This window comes from Neopsephotus bourkii, unplaced genomic scaffold (assembly GCF_033783945.1).
Source record: "Neopsephotus bourkii isolate Nb327-2 ecotype Australia unplaced genomic scaffold, CSIRO-AGI_Nbou_v1 NB_414, whole genome shotgun sequence".
NCBI lineage: Eukaryota > Metazoa > Chordata > Aves > Psittaciformes > Psittacidae > Neopsephotus > Neopsephotus bourkii.
This window is the reverse complement of record NW_026900918.1, coordinates 822,102-839,948: the sequence shown is the minus strand read 5'-3', so window position 1 is coordinate 839,948 and position 17,847 is coordinate 822,102. Positions and strand designations below refer to the sequence as shown.

At 46.4% G+C, this 17,847-nt stretch overlaps 1 long non-coding RNA gene across 1 annotated transcript; it reads left to right on the top strand.

Moving 5' to 3' along the window:
* Positions 1–253: 253 nt before the first annotated feature.
* On the top strand, positions 254–2,363 carry LOC133210245 (uncharacterized). The gene is made up of 3 exons (XR_009724892.1): positions 254–539; positions 747–895; positions 2,292–2,363. It is a non-coding gene; the product is annotated as an uncharacterized LOC133210245 (long non-coding RNA).
* Positions 2,364–17,847: the final 15,484 nt, after the last annotated feature.

Here is a 17,847-nt window from a genome sequence, read left to right as displayed (position 1 = left end):
GCTGAATCAGTGCTGTCTGCATTGCTGAGCAGTGTAAGAGGTGTGTCTGGAGGATTAAAGGGTTGCTTACAGAAGGAAACACTTGCAGCGCAGGCATGTTTCCTGGCCCTGCGGATCGGTTCCCAAGATCTGGAGTCCATCGTTTTGTATTGCAAAATGTTATTGTATGCAAATGCAGTTTGTCAGTCTTGAATCGTGTGACATGATAATGCCTCTGTAAATTATGATAAATCATGTCTGGCACCTGTTTATAGGTATATTCATAATACAGAAGCTGAGATAAGCTTAAGCAATGGCTGTCTTGCTTTAGCCCTTTGCAGGACATCTTGTATCTATTCAGGTGGCTGCAATGGAACAAGAGGCTGGCTCCAATGTGCCACTAGGGTGGAGAGACTTCCCTGTTACTCACTCCTATCAGGTATCATTGATGTATGATGCTAAAGCTTCAGGTGGGAACCAGACTTAAGCAAGGAAGGTCAAAGTGAAATGAAAGCAGCAGTGCTCATCTCAAGCTTTGTTCACAGTTCTGCAAGAGGAGAGTAAGTTGGAATTGGAATAGTTGTTGGTTCCTTGCTCTTTTCCAATGTGAAAACCATGCCATGATGAATAACACTTTAAAGAACCTGGTGTTGTCTCTTTTAAGAGAAACAAATGAAGGCAGGAATGCCATGAAAAGACCGTATCTGTCAATGCATTCTTCTGTTCAGAAACATTGTTGTCTGCCTTTTTGTTTTTCTTCTTTCAAGAGCACTGTGGAGAAAGTGATGGCTGGCTCTGTGCCAGTTCCTCAGGTGGTCCCATTTGGAATCCCTCTTCCAGAGAAGGCTAACCATGAAGTAGACGCAAATGCTCTTCTAGAAACGAAATCAGGTCTGAGTAAGAGCTTTGAATCCAGGTAAAAACTTCTCTTAGGTGTCCATGTGAAACTTTGAGCCTCGAGACTTTTGTTTGCGTTTTGTGATGATTTTGATGAGAACAAATTTCGTTAAGGAACGTAGAAAATTAACCCAGGTATTTTGATGCACCAGCTCTACTTGCTCTTAATTTGATGCATTGAAGCAGTATTACTGGCATATGAGTTATTTCCTACATGGTAGCAGTCTTGATTGCTTCCAAGATCAAGCTCTTCAACTGTTGCATTTTGGTTTGACTGCAGAAAACTGTGAGAAAGTATAGTATATTTTATTAATTTCTCATCCACGTCCTCTGTGGATCATTGGCCTCCACCCAGAGCCCAGGAGATAAACATAAGAGGCTGAGAGAGCTGGGCTTGTTCAGCCTGCAGAAGAGAAGGTTCCTTAAGGGGGGACCTTAGAGCAGCTGTGGGGCTTAAAGGGGCTAGAAGAAACCTAGAGAGGGGCTTTGGAGAAGGAATGTAGGGACAGGACAAGGGGGAATAGCTTTAAGCTGCCAGAGGGGAGATTGAGATTAGATATTAAAAAGGAGTTCTTCCCTGTGAGGGTGGAGGGACAGTGGCACAGGGTGCCCAGAAAAACTGTGGCTGCCTCATCCCTGGCAGTGTTGAAGGCCAGGTTGGATGGGTCTTGGAGGAAGGTGCTCTAGTGGAAGGTGTCCTTGCCCGTGGCAGGGGGTTGGACGGGGAGGAGCTTTAAGGTCTCTTGTAGCCCAAACCACTCTGGAATTCTGTGATTCTGTGAGTTTATTCAATACCACAACATCTTGAGGACCTGCATAGGCATCTTGTTTCAGTGCTAACTAGTTCAGGTAGTTAGTAACTACTGCTTGTGTTACAGCCATAAAAGATGAAAAGCTGAAATGCCTGAAACCTTGAATGGTGGCAGATGTGGGCATATATGTAAGAGCACCAAGTTTTTACAGGGATGTCTGTAACTGTCTTGTCTCAGCTCTTCCCAAGAGATAATAACCTGATCTAACAAGTCAGTGGTATAATTTTTCCCCCATCTCATCAGAAAGAGGTGTTGTCTGGGGCAGTGTTGTAGTTTCAAGTGATGACTGAGAGTATTCACCACCTCTTTAGATTAGGTTCATAATTGGGAGGATTTCGATTCCTACAATTGACAGCAGCTTTTAATTTTAGTGGAAACTGACTTAGTACCTTTCTGGCCTAGTTTTAGTTGTCAGTAAAGTCACTCTTTGCAGTTGTCTCCATATTTTCCCAATAGCCTTAGCTATGTAAGGATCCGTACCAGCAGCTGTGGCTATCAGTTGCTCTGTTTCTAGTGACTTTGCTGCTGCAGACTGTAACCATGGAAATACTGAAAACCTCTTGATAAACTTAATAACATTACATGGTGTGGCTTTTTCTTCAGATGGCACCATGTCTTCAATGCCAGCATCTGCTGCCGGTGAATACACCCACTTGCACTGGACGTGAGTCACCACAGCTGCAGCCCCAAACCAACATCTGCGTACAGGTAATTGAGAATAACTCTAGCAAAAGAGCAGTTTACCTCCTGGCATGCATTGTTCTGTCAGATGACTTCATTAAAAATCGGTTGATCCAGCTTGGGTTTCTCAAATTCCATTATGACAGGTTTAAGGGTTAGTAGGATGCAAATCACTTTCAATAGAAATAAGCATTACAAGGAAACCACCTAAGCTCAGGAGGGCATCTTGATGAGCACAGGAGGTGGCAGTGTGAAAGACAGGAACATGTATTCTTGTGCTCATTAGGGAGATACTCTGTGATTCTTTCATTTATGGCTCATATGGAAAGTGCAGAACTGTTAGATAAAGGTGAAGTACAGCTGTGCAGGAGGACTGACCCGCTCTTCCCTTTGGAAGGAGAACAAGTATTTGGTGCAGCAAAGAGCAGGGCAGCATAAATGAGTATGTGAACATCTGTCCTTGACTCTCTCTTTTATAATCTCCTCCTCCCTCTGTCTAACCAATAGTTTCTGTCTTTTTTCTGTTGCTTCTTCTCCAAGAATGTCTAGTGATAGCGGCTGGTGCTGGAGCTCACTTGGCATATGAGGAACTGACACTTGCTGTTATGTATTTTGGGTGCTAATAGCATTCGTGAAGAAGAAGCCATAGGTTTTTCAAGCTGCCCAGATAGTGACAGAGAGTAAGTTCTGCATTTGTTCCAAATTCTGAAACTGCTGCAGATACTGCTGTTGTTACTGGGTAGCCCCTAGAATCTCCAGTTGAAAGCTGTGATTGCACCTGCCTGAGCTGGGACAAAAAGTCCCAGAACATAAAAATCCTCATTTTGAATAGAATGCCTCTTCCAAGAGTTCTCAGAGTAAATATTCCATTAGATAATCGGCTGAAAAACAATTGACCTTGACTCTGAAAAGTTTTTAATATGTTACAAGAGACACCAAAAGTGGAGCTTGACGTGAGGTGTAACATTTCTGCTTGCTTTTGGTATTTCGAGTAGTTGAGTAGGATTTGACTAGAGATGCTTCCCAGACTTCTCCACGAAGATGGAAGAGGGAAAACAAGAAATGTAACCGATCTCAGGAAAGCTGCAAAGTAGGTATTACCCTTCTCGAGTGCTTGCGTGTTGGATTCTGAGAGTGTGAAATGATAATTTAGGAATTGAAAAACAAAGATCAGAATCTGTTGTAGCAAATGGCTGAGGGTACCCAGACAAGATTTGCCTAGCAGATGGTTTCTGTGCCTGAGCACTTGCAAAGTTCCAGTAAGGAAAACCATCGCTGTGGTATGCAGAAGTGAGCAAGGAGCCAAAAGCCTTAGTCTGCCTCAGAATGACTGTCAGTTTTTAAAGCATTCTGCTTGGTTTTCCTAGCAAAAAATAGTACCAAGAGAAGTTAAAGGAGGTTCAAAATGAAATCCTCATGCAGCAGGACTCGGGCCAGGCAGTAATGGCCTCAGCTCTCCTTTCCTACAGCGGCCTTTCTACTACCGTGGACTGTCCTAGTACTTTGGCATCTCACCTCCTCAGCGTGCTGCTGTGTTTAGTACATGTCTGAAGGTCAACAGGCAATGTCCTGGGCTCTGACGCCAGGCAGCACCTCCCTTGCAGATGGACAGCAAGCATCTCGAATCCTGGGTAGCAACCAGGATGAGAGAAAACCGCTGCAATAGCCTCCCTTTTCCAGCTGCTCTCCATCCTCGGCCTGCCTGTCTGGAGCACAGGGATACCTTCTTTTACCTCTTGATCTGAGGCTGCCACATCCGGGCACCTTGGCAGCAGTGCTAACACCCGCACCTTAGGAATTTTCCTTCTTCTGGTCTCTGCAACTACACTGTTTATTCTTTGATCAGAAGATCCATCATTTCTTCTGAGGAAAACATTCATGTGGGCAAGCACTTTGCAGGCTAGGACAACAACCCCAAGAAGTTTTCCTTTTGCTTCACTGAGCTGTTTTCTGGTTCCCTGCTATTAGCAGTTCTGGAGTGACAACTGTTTGGCTCTTGGTCCACTACAGACCTGAATAGCGTGCACTTGTGTCATAATAATGATCAGTTCTATCTGGCGAGAGTGAGTACTTTTTTTTACTAAAGCTGTTTCAGGAGCCATATGGACATTTTGACAGTTGTTTTGGTTTGGTGTAACTGTGGGTGAGGTTGGCTTGGTGATGGAACTAGAGCTGGAGGACAGTAATGCACTCATCTCTAGCAAAGATATTTCCAATTCTGTCTCTGTGCCTATTTGCAAGACCAATTGGAGGAAAAAGTTTTGAAGACTTTGCCATGTCTTGGTACTGGATTTTAATGTAAGATTCTAATGGGTATTTTTACAGTTTTCCAAACTCACTTTGGAGCCTGTAGGGGATTGAAAAACAGATCACGTACGTGTTTGTTACCAAGCCTACTTTTAAACTCTGCCGTGGTGGTGTTATGGTTCTGTAATTGAGGTAAGGATAGCACAGCATCCATGCATACAGTATGGTCTGGAGTAGCTTTTTGATATCCTGTCATGCAGAGACTCAAGAGGTGCTGTCTTCTGTTGCAGGACCCATCTCCATGGTAATTCCAAACTGAAAAAATCTTGATTAAGGGACTTTCTAACCAATTGCCATTGTTAAATGTTACAAGTATCTATATGTAACACATCACAATTCCCAAATTGATATTAGCAATATGTAGTTAAATTCATTATGCATAAATCATGTGCAGCAGGCAAAGCAAATTAAAGAACAAAACCTATTAAACAGAGTTAGCTTTATCTTGCAGTTCTTACTCAATAATCAGCATTTATTCAAAATGCAGCACCAAAACAAAAGACGTAGCTCTTTTGCTGAAGCAAATGCATAAGTATGTGTGCCTAAATGGCCGTTCTCTCTAGATCTCTTATTGAAATCAGGCTTCATGTGCAGATTCTTTCAAAAGAGATACTGCTCAACAGATGGGCTGGGGAGAGAACTGACCATTTTCTGAACACAGTTTCTCAATCCTGAAGCCAGTTTCCACATGTCAAATAGGATACGTTTATAAGGAATTATGGTTACTTTTAAAGTAGTTGGATAGACTTTTCCTCTCACTTTTCACCCAATGACAGCATGCATCCAGTGCCAGAGTTTGGGTGATGAGAGTGAAGGCCTGCTGGGGAAAGGAGGTGGGATTAAAAGTCAGATATGGAATTTTTCTGTTCTTTTTATCTTCGTCCCGAAGAACTGCTGCTTTCAAGGCTCAGTTGAAGGGAACCCCTCTGTTAAGGACGGTTGCTACCATTTATTCATTCAGTTTTGGTGTTACTAGGGCTCGTGTAAATCTGAAGCTAACTGTAGATAAAGGTAACTTAAGCGCTTTAAAAAACAGAGTCTGGAACTCCAAAACAACAGCTTTTTTTTTGAGGAATACATTCTGAATTTCAAACAAGCCATTCAGAAAGGGAGAACACATCAAGCTGGGAAGCCTTTAAAGGGCTAGGTCTTCAGACCAGTTTACAAAGGTTTAACTAAATAAATAAACTGATGTTCTTCTTCTTGTCCCTCTGCCCGTCTGGCTTAGTTTGCCCAAAACATCCGGTTCTGATTATTTGTGATCAGGCTGACCCATATTTTATCTTTAGTCCCTGGCTAAATAAACTGGGAACGTTCAGAAGAGAAGTTCCTCATCACAGGCAAGAAGAGGGTTTCATTTCTTTTGAGTCTGTTCTAATACAAAATTCCGATGTCACACCTCAAAATTCTGAGAAATGAAAAGTTCTGGGAAGTGTCTGAGCTGGATCTTGGTTGGATGGAACCGTTGTTCACACTGCTTTATACACATTGCTTTAGAAGACCCCCTCTGAGTAAAAAGGCCTTTTGCAGTCATTCTTTCAGTTCTGACTTGCTTTCTGGGAGTGAAATGAAAGCCAATGTTTCCTTACCACAGACTTGATAAAGACACTGGAGATGTCCTTCCTAGGGGTCCCACTTAACAGGTTCTTTTTATGCATCACTATGCCCTGATCATTTTCCTCTCCGATGGGTAGAAAGAGTCACTGGTTTTCCTCCTGAAATGAATTCTAGGAAAGCTCCTCAAATGGTACTTTCCTAATACTGTTTCTTTGCAAGCAGGGATTTTAAATGGAGGACATAAACCAACAACCTCCTCACACACAGGTATTTCTCCCATTTAACTTTGTGTGCTTTAGACTAGGCCATGGCCTGGGAAAGGCAGTGAGTTGGTCAGCCAGTATAAATGACCAAACCAGACCTGTACTGGTCCCATTCAGATGCCCTGAGAGGTCAGTGTGCACAGACATTTCTGGCTGTGTCTGGTGAGATCATCATATATAATCTGTCTGTTTCTACGAGCAGAGAGCCATGAGAAAATATTTCATAAGGAAGATTTTGAAATACATTTTTACAAACCATTCTCCTACATGAGATGAAGTGACCCTCATTTGGAGTAAGAGGCGTGCAAGAAGGATTCTCACACTTGTTCTCCCCCTGTTTCTGTTTCTCGTCTTTCTAGTGGGCTGTTCATTGCAGTGATTGTGAGTCTGCTCTTCCTTGTGTTATTGAGGTTCACAGCTGGGGTTATTTTCTGCTTTTTTATCTTTGGCGTGATTGGAATTGCAGGTTATGGTAGGTGTAATCCTCCAGCCTCTTGAGGCTATTTTTCCTTATTGCTTAATTTTGGACAAGGAAAGTAAGCGATTACATCAGTTAAATGCTATAGTTGGGAGAACTAGTGCCTACGTTTAGACACAGTTTAGTGAGAAGGGCTTAAATTGCAGCAAAATTTATTAAGAATCCAGCTGTGCTGATACTTAGCACCAGATGTAGTAGCCTGAACTATCTACTCCCTGTGTGCTTAGTCCACATTCAGTTGTACAGATCTTTCTTCTCTGTAGATGTGATATTGTAGCTGGCTAGTCTTGCAGTAATGCATGTTTGGGTTTTGCTTACCTGTCGTGCTGAGGACAAAACACTTATCAAAGATTTGAATAACCCCAGCCTTGTCTTTGCACTCTTCATTTGATATTGATTGATTTTTAACAGGCATCTGGCATTGTTAGTGGGAGTATGACCATCTTAAAGGAATACCTGGATCTGTCAGCAAGGCCAAGTCAGGTATGGTGATGCACTCTCTGAGCCTTTCCCAATAACCAATGGTGTGAAACAAGGTTGCGTTCTCGCACCGACCTTATTCACAATCTTCTTCAGCATGATGCTCCAAAGGGCTACAGCAGACCTCGACGAACAAGACGGCATTTATATTCGATATCGTACCGATGGTAGCCTATTCAATCTAAGGCGACTGAAGGCCCACACTAAGACCCTAAACCATCTTGTCCGTGAAGTGCTCTTTGCTGATGATGCCGCCCTTGTTGCCCACACAGAAGCAGCTCTGCAGCATTTAACATCTTGCTTTGCGGAGGCGGCTGAGGTTTTTGGGCTGGAAGTCAGCTTGAAGAAGACAGTAGTCCTCTACCAACCTGCACCGCAAGAAGATTATTGCCATCCCCATATTACCATCGGCGAGTCAGAGCTTAAGACAGTTCAGCAGTTCAGCTATCTGAGAAGCATCATTTCCTCGGATGCCACGATCGACAAAGAGATAGACAACAGAATAGCAAAGGCACATAGAGCCTTTGGAAAACTCCATAAAAGAGTCTGGTGTAATAAACACCTGAAGAAAAGTACAAAGGTCAGTGTCTACAGAGCCATTGTATTGTCTACTCTTTTATATGGGTCTGAATCATGGGTCATCTACCGTCATCACCTGCGACTCCTGGAACACTTTCATCAGCGCTGCCTCTGTACAATTCTAAACATCCATTGGACTGACTATGTGTCTAATGTCACTGTCCTCGAACAGGCAGGGGTCACCAGCATCGAGGCCACGTTGCTGAAATTGCAGCTGCGCTGGGCAGGGCACGTCTCTAGAATGAAGGATCACCGCCTCCCCAAGATCGTGTTTTACGGTGAACTTGCCACTGGCAGCCGCAAGAGAGGTGCCCCAAAGAAGAGATACAAGGACTCCCTGAAACAATACCTTAGCCTTGGCCATATTGACTACCATCAGTGGTCCATCTTGGCCTCCAATCGGGAGACTTGGAGGCACACCATACATAATGCCGCTGACTCCTTTGAGAGTTCACAAAGAACTAGTCTCGAGGAGAAAAGACAACGCAGGAAGAATCGTGCCCCACCTGTTCCACCCAAGGAGACCTTCTGCTGTGCTTTTTGTAGCCGGATTTGCCTATCCCACATTGGCCTTCTTAGTCATCAGCGCGCTTGTAGTAAGCGTGGGTAAAGCCCTTCCCAAATCTTCGTTCGCGAAGTCAAGCCATGATGATGATGATACCTGGATCTGATCTCACTGTTTCTGATACTGAATTCCAGAGAGACTTCAGAGTGTACCTGCAGCTGAGGCAACCATGGTTAGCGTTTAGTAAGTGTCCTTTAAACTTGGTATCTGTTAGTGGTTGTTCAGGAGATTCAGTCACTGTCTTGCTACAGTTTCTGCCTTGTTAAATCTCCTCCTCTACATATGTTGCTCATAGAAGTAAGCAGAAGAAGTAAGCAGAATTCCCTTTCTTTGTATAGTACAAAAATCTACTTCTTCTGCAAGGCTACTGGTGTATTTGTAAGGGGCCATAATGCAGTTGCACTAGTGATGGGAGTGAAAAAGGCTTGTATTGCTAGCATTCTACTTCCTGTGTGTTCAGTCTTCACAATGGGGAAGCAGAAAGCAATAACTAAACCCTGATGAAGATAAGGAGGGGCATTTTTCTCTCTCAGTCTGTTTATGCTCCCTCCTTGAGGGCCCCAGAAATGAGTGATAACTCTGTGCATCTTTTGTAGACCTGTTTACATTCAGGTCACTGAATTTTCTTGGAGGCTGACCTGAGGCTGTGGAATGAACCATCACAAATATAATCACATCTGGGTTTCAGAAGTGCTTCACTGCTTTCTCTTACAAGGGCAGTGTATTTAAAACAATCCTACTGGAACAAGACAGCCTGCAGCATATGCGTCCCTCCCAAGGGAAGGAGAGGGACACAAGAGAGAACAAATACCTGTCAAATACTACTTGTGCTGCTGTTACTGCTCTGTTAGCAGGCACACAGGCACTAACTGATGGTGAATGGCACATAACCTAAAACACTGCCTCTCCCTGTTGGTAGCTAAATTAATAGAGCAGTAGTTTACTGCTTAAAACTCCTTTCTCTGCTTTGTGTCTTCATGTAACTGTGTTGGATCATTGGGCTCATGAGCATCTTCTACATATTGTTGAGGCAGAGCTTTTTAGCATGCTGGCCCTAGAAAATATTAGGATTTTATGAAGTCTTTCCTTGTAACTTCCCTGCCTGATTCCTAGCAGCCAATGTACAGTTTATCCAGAGGTGAGTGTCACTTTCAGATCAATGAATTAGGTGGCACCATGTAGCCTCTGTGCAAGGAGGTGTGTGCCAAGTGTGGGGCACTGTTAACAGAAGCCTAAGACCTACAGCTGCCAGCTTTGCTCTGTCTTTGGATTGTCTCCAGAGAGACATCTACTAGTGGTAGAGGAATGGTGGTGTTTTGGCTGGGGCTTTTAATTTAGGAAGGACTGGATCCTTATGGCTCCAATCAGCCTTTTGTCTGGACATGCATAAATCTGCAGAGAGAAATGGAGAATTTCATGACTAGACATTGTAATGTGGTGTAGTCCAAGGTTCTTCTTTTCAGCTCTGAGTACAGAGAAAAGCAGAGCAGGATGTGAGAATTGGGAGGCCTCTTCGTTTTGTGTTTTTTCCTGGTTTATCCAGTGCCAACTCTTAGTTCAGGTTTGAGTTTGCTCTGGGTTTGTTTTAATGGGAATATAACAAAGGAGAAATGGACTTAACAGACCCTTGGATTTCATTGCAAACAGGCTAAGGTCTCATAGGCCTCAGAAGCAGGGCTCTGTTAGAGCACATGGAGTTAGCTCTGAATTTATCTGTGTGCACTTGCTTGTAGTTTTCTGCCCTCTCTGTTGATGTTATGGTTCTCAGGAGTCAAGGTTTAGGATTTTTGTAATGGGATTAGGAAATACTGAAGTTCTGCATTCAGCCAGGTACCTGTTTCCTGTCTTATGCTACTGTGCAGTTAAAGCATAGCAGTTAATTTTGGCAGCTGAATTGTGCTCTTTAGTTCCTGTTCATGCCAATGCAGGAACACTGTTAACACCCTACCACACTTTTGTTTGCAACCTTGAGAGGTAGAAGGATTTCAAGAAGTTCATAAAGTTCCTGCTGGGAAGTGATAATGTTCTGTAATTTTTCAGCAGCATGGAGAGGTCACTTCAGGGTGATGGTTTTACTCTCCTGGGTAATGCATGACGTGAAGCTCTGTGTGCAATTACTGTAAACCTAACAGCTCATGCCCTGTATTCAGGAAGATGCAAAACAAACTGCTAACGATGGGAAATCAAACTGCATTTTTCAATACCTTTTAACTACTCTTTCAAGAATATTACATTTGTCTTGAAATCCATAGGTGCAAACAGTTAACAGTCATTACTCTGTCCATAGTGTCAGTGGAAACCAAGAGGCCTCCCATGAGCTGCTGCACACTGCTAGTATGTAGTGACTGTTTCTCCTGTGTGCCTCTTACTGGACTTGTGCATCTCTAGACTCAGACAGAAATCAATGTGTTGCTCTTCAGCTCCTGATTGCACATGAGGGTTCCCTTGCGCTCTCCCCACCATTTACTAGTTTAGCAGCAGGAATTGGGTAACTTTGTCTGCTTTTGCATTTTGGAAACTTCCTCCTGTCAAACACATAGCATCAGAAATGCCACAAGTCAATCCTGCAGGAAATGCTAAGAGACAAAAAGGCTTGTGATAAGTTTACAGGGCCACTGGAAAGACAATTTAGAGTAACAGGAAGAGGTAGGTGGCCCGGAAGTGAAGAGAACCAACCTGTAAGCTTGAGTGAACAAACCCCTGCTCTCTGCAATCCCATCCCATGAGATAACCCAGCTGGAGGCACTCAGCTCTGAGGTCACTGTGGCCGGTTTACCCAGCAGGGCTGTATCCACTCAGTCACTTTCAGAGAGGAGTCCCTGGAGGAGTAGGAGCCAACACGCTCAAGTTCCTGCCATTCTTCTTTCTGCCTGCCGACAGCCACAGGCAGGCACCATTCATTTAGGGCACATGCAAGGGAAGTCCCATAGTCACAGGAAGGTGTTAGCATGTCCTGGCATTACAAAGACAAACTGAATGTCAGGCCCCAAAATAGTCAGTACTTAAGGCAGGCAAGGGGCTGGGGACAGAGTCCTCAAATGCCAAGTAGGAAGAGGTAATTTCAGGTGTGTAGGAGCCGAGGTAGGAGCATATGAACTGAGCAGGGTGGGACAAAGAAATAAAGGGTCATTACTGCAGCAAGAGGATGTGATTGAAATGGGTTTGTGGCCTGGAAAGAGCTGGATCTGTGAAGCAGTAATGGAGAAGGAGATACTAGAAGACAGACTGGAATATGGCAAATTGATAATATTGATTGTAGCACTGCTGATAAAAGCGGAGTGGTAGAAATGACAAAGTGAAGATGTAAAGACATCTGAAGAAAGAGCCCGCAGTATTCTGAGATCCCAGATCTAGATTATGCTACCTGTATCAGTGAGTAGCTCAGAGTAAAAAGGGTGATGCTAGAAGAGGACTGAAAGAAAGCTTGTTTCTTAAATTGCTGCAGCTTACTGACATGTTTTGTTTCTTTCACAGGGCTGTTGGCTATATAATGTCTACGTTGTTCTACCCAGTTGTCACCTTCATACTCATTGCAGTTTGTATTTCTTATGGGGCTGTGACAGCTGTGTATCCTTCTGTCTGTGTACCTCTCTGGAGGAACAGTCTTCTGGTCTACAAGACCAGATAATTCTCTGCTTTCACCTTAGCCAAACCAGCGTTAAAAGGGCTATTTGGTCACTTGGCATTTGCTGCACCAGTGCACTCTTGCTCACTGGGCATTTGCATGTGATGTACCAACTGGACAGTGAATTTAATTTCATTAGAAAGCACTGAACTAAAATCCATGCCAAGGCAGAGGATCATACAAAGTCTTCTATACAATGTAAGGTTGGCTTCAAGGGGTGAAAAAGGCACCTCAGCAAAGAGTGACTATGCCCTTTCTTGGCTGTATGCCCTATAGACCTGATGTTAATGGTCGCTTAGTTAGCTTGGGTGGGCTCCATGTGTGTTTTGTACAGAATAATGTAGGAAAGGAGGGAGAGAACGTAGAGCACCCCGAGTCCTCTCAATTGCCTGACAGCAGCCACTCTCCGTTCCCGGAAAGGCAAGGCCTTTAGTAAGGTGTCAGAAAGGGGACAGTCATATTTAGCAAATAAATCGTTCTTTTTCATGTAAAGAGGGTCAGTTACTGCTGCACAGGACAGTGTTGATTTATCCTTATGCTCTGTGTCTACTTGCACCAAAATCCAAGCTCTCAAAGAACTACTGCTGCATAATGTGCCTAGTCAGAGGTTGATGTGCAGGAGAGACTGAGTCAGCTTTCAAGGTTATTCCCCTTGCCCATTCTGGCCAGTCTGCCTTAGTTCTTTAGGTAAGGAAAGTATTCAGTCTTGTCTGTGACCCTTCATACACACCTCTGCATAGCAAGAGCAGTTTTTCTGTGACCGGCACAAGTGTTTTAGAGCTCGTGGCTACCCACTGCAGACTCCTGAGTAGCTCAAAGCCCACAGCTCTCTGATTCCTCCTTCAAATACTTCATTCAATTTTGTGTCTACATCAGGAGAACCTGAGTCTAAAGTAATGGCTTAATCAAACACTGTCTAAGATGCAAAGCTGACTTGTGACCCAGTGGTACAAATGCTTCCCTGCTGTGAGAGCTATACGAGGTTGTGCAGTGACAGGATGTCTTGGGGTCAGCAGTAGCAGTCATTTTTCTCCTTCTTAGTGGCTGGTGCAGTGCTGTGTTTTCAACTTTCAGCCTGGGAACAGTGCTGATAACACTGATGGTTTTAGTCGTTGCTCAGTGATGTTTACTCTGACCAAGGACATTGTAAGTCTCATGCTCTGCCAGGGAGGAGGGGAAGCTGGGAGGAAGCAGAGACAGGACACCTGACCCAAACTAGCCAAGGAGGTGTTCTGTACCACAGCACATCATGCCCAGTATAGAAACTGGGGGCACTTACCTGGAAGGGTCGGGCTGGGTATCCTTTGGTGGGTGGTGAGCGGTTGCATTCTCTTCCCTTGTTATTTCTCCTATCATAATTGTTATGGGTGGTAGCAGCAGTGGTTTATATTATACCCTAGTTACTGGACTGTTCTTACCTCAACCTGTGGCAGTTACATTCTTTCAGTTCTCTCCATTCCTCTGGAAGCAGAAGGAGGAAGGGGGAGGAGTGAGTGAGCGGCTGCGTGTTTCTGGGTTGCCGGCTGGGCTTAAACCACGACACAGGACAAGGGGGAGTGGCTTTAAGCTGAAAGAGGGGGGATTTAAATAATCAGACATTAGGAAGGAATTCCTCCCTGTGAGGGTGCTGAGGCTCTGGCACAGGGTGCCCAGAGAAGCTGTGGCTGCCCCATCCCTGGCAGTGCTCAAGGCCAGGTTGGACAGACCGGAGGATCTGCCAACAGGGCTAGTCCAGCTCAATCAGAACTTTCACATACTGCAGAAGGGGATAAAATTCCTGTGGTGCACATAAGGAATTTGCTGGAGAAGACAGTCTGGGTTAGTCCTGCTTCAGGTGAAGGCAAACCCAGGCATGGGATTGCTTTCACTCAGGGTCCTGGACATACTTGGTGGGCAATGCGGGAAGATGGGGAAGTCCAGTGTGTACCTCAAGGGGATTTGATTGTAGGGGAAAACAGCCTGTGAACTCAATCGTATGCTGTTCCTGCTATATAACACTTTTCTCGCCCATCAGCTAGGTGTGCATCTCCACCACTCTGGGCTTTGAAAAGAAGATATGTGCTGTCACGATCATCATCAGAGAATAAAGTCATGGGAAAAGCCAGTGGCAGCAGCAGAACTGTCCTCAGTTCTGACATCTCTCTGATCATCACCCCAACGAAGAATGAACTTTGACGAAACCAGACGAGCTCAGCAGTGACCAGACGAGTTCAGTGGTGTCATCAGCAGGCAACAACCCAACACTACACACTGTCTCTCCTGCCCTGAAGGACTGTTACAAGAGATGGAGCCTGACATCATGGGATGAATTCAGCAGCTTCATAGGGATTGATCCGTGGACTAGGGAATGATATGTATCTCTTTCTGTGTGTGAGGTGTATTTATATATATCTGGGACAAAAAGCGATGTTATACTGAAAAACAAGTCTGAGCATGACGTGAATGGTATGGAATAAGGGGTGGATACTGCCCTGGGTTCAGCTGTAACAGTTATTTTTCTCCCTCCTAGTAGCTGGTGCAGTGCTGTGGTTTTGACTTTTGTCTGCGAACAACGCTGTTGACTCCCCAGTGCTCTAGTTTTTGCTAAGTAATGCTTACCCTGATGAAGGACTTTTCAGTCTGTCGTGCTCTGCCAGTGAAGAGGGGCATGTGAAGCCAGGAGGAAGCAGAGACAGGGCAGCAAACCGAAACTAGGTAAAGGGGTATTCACAGCACGTCATGTCCAGTATATAAACTGGGGGGAGTTACCTGGAAGGCCCAGATTGCTGCTCGGATCAGGCTGGGTATCAGTCGGTGGGTGGTGAGCAATTGTATTCTGCATCACTGCTGTTTACTTTTTTCTTTCCCCTTTTAGTTTCAAATACTTTCCCCTTGTTATTGCCATGATCATCATTATTACTGGGGGGAGCAGTAGTGGTTTTGTGTTATACCTTAGTTACCGCGCTGTTCTTATCTCAGTGTGAGGGGGTCTGATTTTGGAACAAGTCCAGAGGAGGCCACGAGGATGATCAGGGCACTGGAGCACCTCCCGTATGAAGACAGGCTGAGAAAGCTGGGGCTGTTCAGCCTGGAGAAGGCTCAGAGCAGCCTTCCAGTATCTGAAGTAGGCTTATAAGGATGCTGGGGAGGGACTGGCTGGGCTTAAAACTACAACACACAGAAACAGGATTCTATAGGCAATCAGGAGAAATCTCTGGATAGGGGGCTCTTGTCCTGGGAGATTTCCATTTCCCACAGCTCAGCTGGCAATACCGTCCTGTCACTGCTGGGACAAGCGAGGCTGTGGAATTCCTGATGTTTGCAGAAGGTAGCTTCTTTCCACAAGTACTCAGTGAGCCAACTAGGAAAGGCGCCCTCCTAGACTTGCTCTTTGTGAATCAAGAGGGATGCATGCGAGGTGTGGTGGTAGGAGGCTGTCTTGGCCACCCTAACCCCAAAGAGCTTGAGCTCAAACTTTTGGGTGTCATGAGGGAAGAGTTCAGCAGAGTTGCTACCCTGCGTAGCAAGAGAGCAAAACTGCAGCTGCAGAGGGAGCTACTTGGCAGGGTCTCCTGGGCATGAGCTTTTGAGGACTCAGGGGACCATGAGAGCTGCTGGCTTTTAAAGAAGCGGCTTTTGAAAGCGCAGAAGCAGCAATCCCATCGTGTCAACGCCAGGCAGACGCAGCAGGAGAGCAGCTTGGATCTCCTGGAGCTGGGTCGGGAACAGAAATTGTGTGCTCTCCAGAAGCAAGGTCAAGCTCCTCAGGAAGACTGCTGAGCTGTGGCTCACACACAGAGGGAGACATCACGAAAGGCCAAAGCTCAACTAGAGATGAAACCGGTCAGTGTTCCGTCAGGCAACAACAAAAGGCTTTTTGAAGTACGCTAATAACAAGCGGAGGCCTAAGGAAAGTACCTTTACTTTATGAAGATGGCCACTGAAAATTGGGGACGAAGAAAAGACAGAGGCGTTTAATGCTTTAGCATTGCCTCAGTGTGCATGGTAGACCTGGGGCTCCCTGGTCCTGTGAGTAAGAAGAGCATGGCTGCAGGAGCCATGACTGTCTGTTGGTGGAGACTGCAGTTGTACGGGAGCAGTCTTGGGGACTGGGGCTGGACATGGGCATCCTGGGGAGAGCCCTACAGGGCTCTGCCCCATCTGGGACCCCAGGTTCCAGAACCGAGGTCACCATGGTGTTCTGTTCTAAGGCGGTGCTGGCCCAGCAACAACCCCAGTGCCTGCACAGACGGTGCTGCGAGCGGCAGCACCAGCGGCACTGGGGGTGCTTCTCTGTTGTGGAGGAGCGCTCCCATCCTGAGCGTCAGGAGTGCCAACAGCGAGGAGAAGGAAGACACGACAACCCAGTATGAGTGATAAGCAAGCTTCTGCTTTATTCATGTTGCACGTCCCTTATATCCTCACAGTGTTAGTTATGCCTACTAGTCGTAACAGCATCGGTTAGTTCTAAACGGTTACATTTCATTCTCCTCCCAGTTATGCTCCTGTTTTCAAGGATCTTTAACCGCAACCTGGCCCCTAGGGACTTTCCCCGGAGCTCAAGGGCAGTGTGCCCTTCAGCCCGAGTCACCCACTCGTGAGGCCTACGCTTTGCTTTGCTTGCACAAGGCCTCCAAGGATCCATGGCCCTGCTCTTGGAGCCATTCTGCAACACAGGAGTTTGTATTTGCAGGTCCTCTCGCGCCCCTGTCAGGACGGGGCAGTGGCTCTGCTGCTGCGGGTCCAGGTGGGTTGCCCCACAGCTCAGGGACGCACCGCACAGCCGGGCCCCGCAGCAGCTGCCTTGCTCATGTCCGATGCTGTCTGCCCTGCAGGGATGCCCTGGCACCGTCAGCAGTGCAAGCCCGACCTGGCGTTGCCCAAGCCGCTAATGCAGAAATGTGTGCGGGTGACCCAGGGCCGTGGCCAGAGGAAGAAGAGGGATCTCCTCCTCTTCAGAGACACCCTAAGTAAGACTGGCATAGCCCAGATGCCTTTCCTCCCAAGCCCTGGCCCTGGCACCAGGGCACCAGAGCAGGGACAGACAAGGAGCAGCCCCAGGTCCCCAGCACCCTGGTGCTGGATGCACCCGTGGCCTTGCCCATGGCTGGCGGGCACTAGAGGGGAGCCAGTGGGCTCGGCCACCTCCAGCTCACTCCCTACCGCTCCTCTCTGCAGACGTGGCAGCAGCCCCCACCCGCTGCTCTGCCTGGCCCTGGGCGTGCTCCAGGTGCTGAGCAGTGGGAAGGGCTCAGCCGCTGATGCTGCTGAGGAGGAGCAGGAAGGGAAGGCCTCCAGCTCCCTTGTCTTCCTCTGGCCCCGTGGCTCCTGGGTTGTCACCTTCTGGTGAGTCTTGGTGCAACGTCCCCCCAGAGGGGTGGGCAGTACCTCTGCCCTGCCCCATGGGGCATCATCTTCCCGGTAACAGCAGGCACTAAGGCTGTTTCTCCTCTCTTTTGGCAGCTCCTGAGTAGTGAAGGTGCTCTGGGTCAGCGCCCTCCTTGGGTAAGCCCTGCCTGGCACTGCAGCCTGGGCTGCCCATGCTCCCATCATGGGGGGCTGCTCCATGAGTGGCATCCAAACCATCAGAAAACACCTCTGCTGAGCTGGGCAGAGGAGCCCCACAGCCGAGCAGGCACATCTGG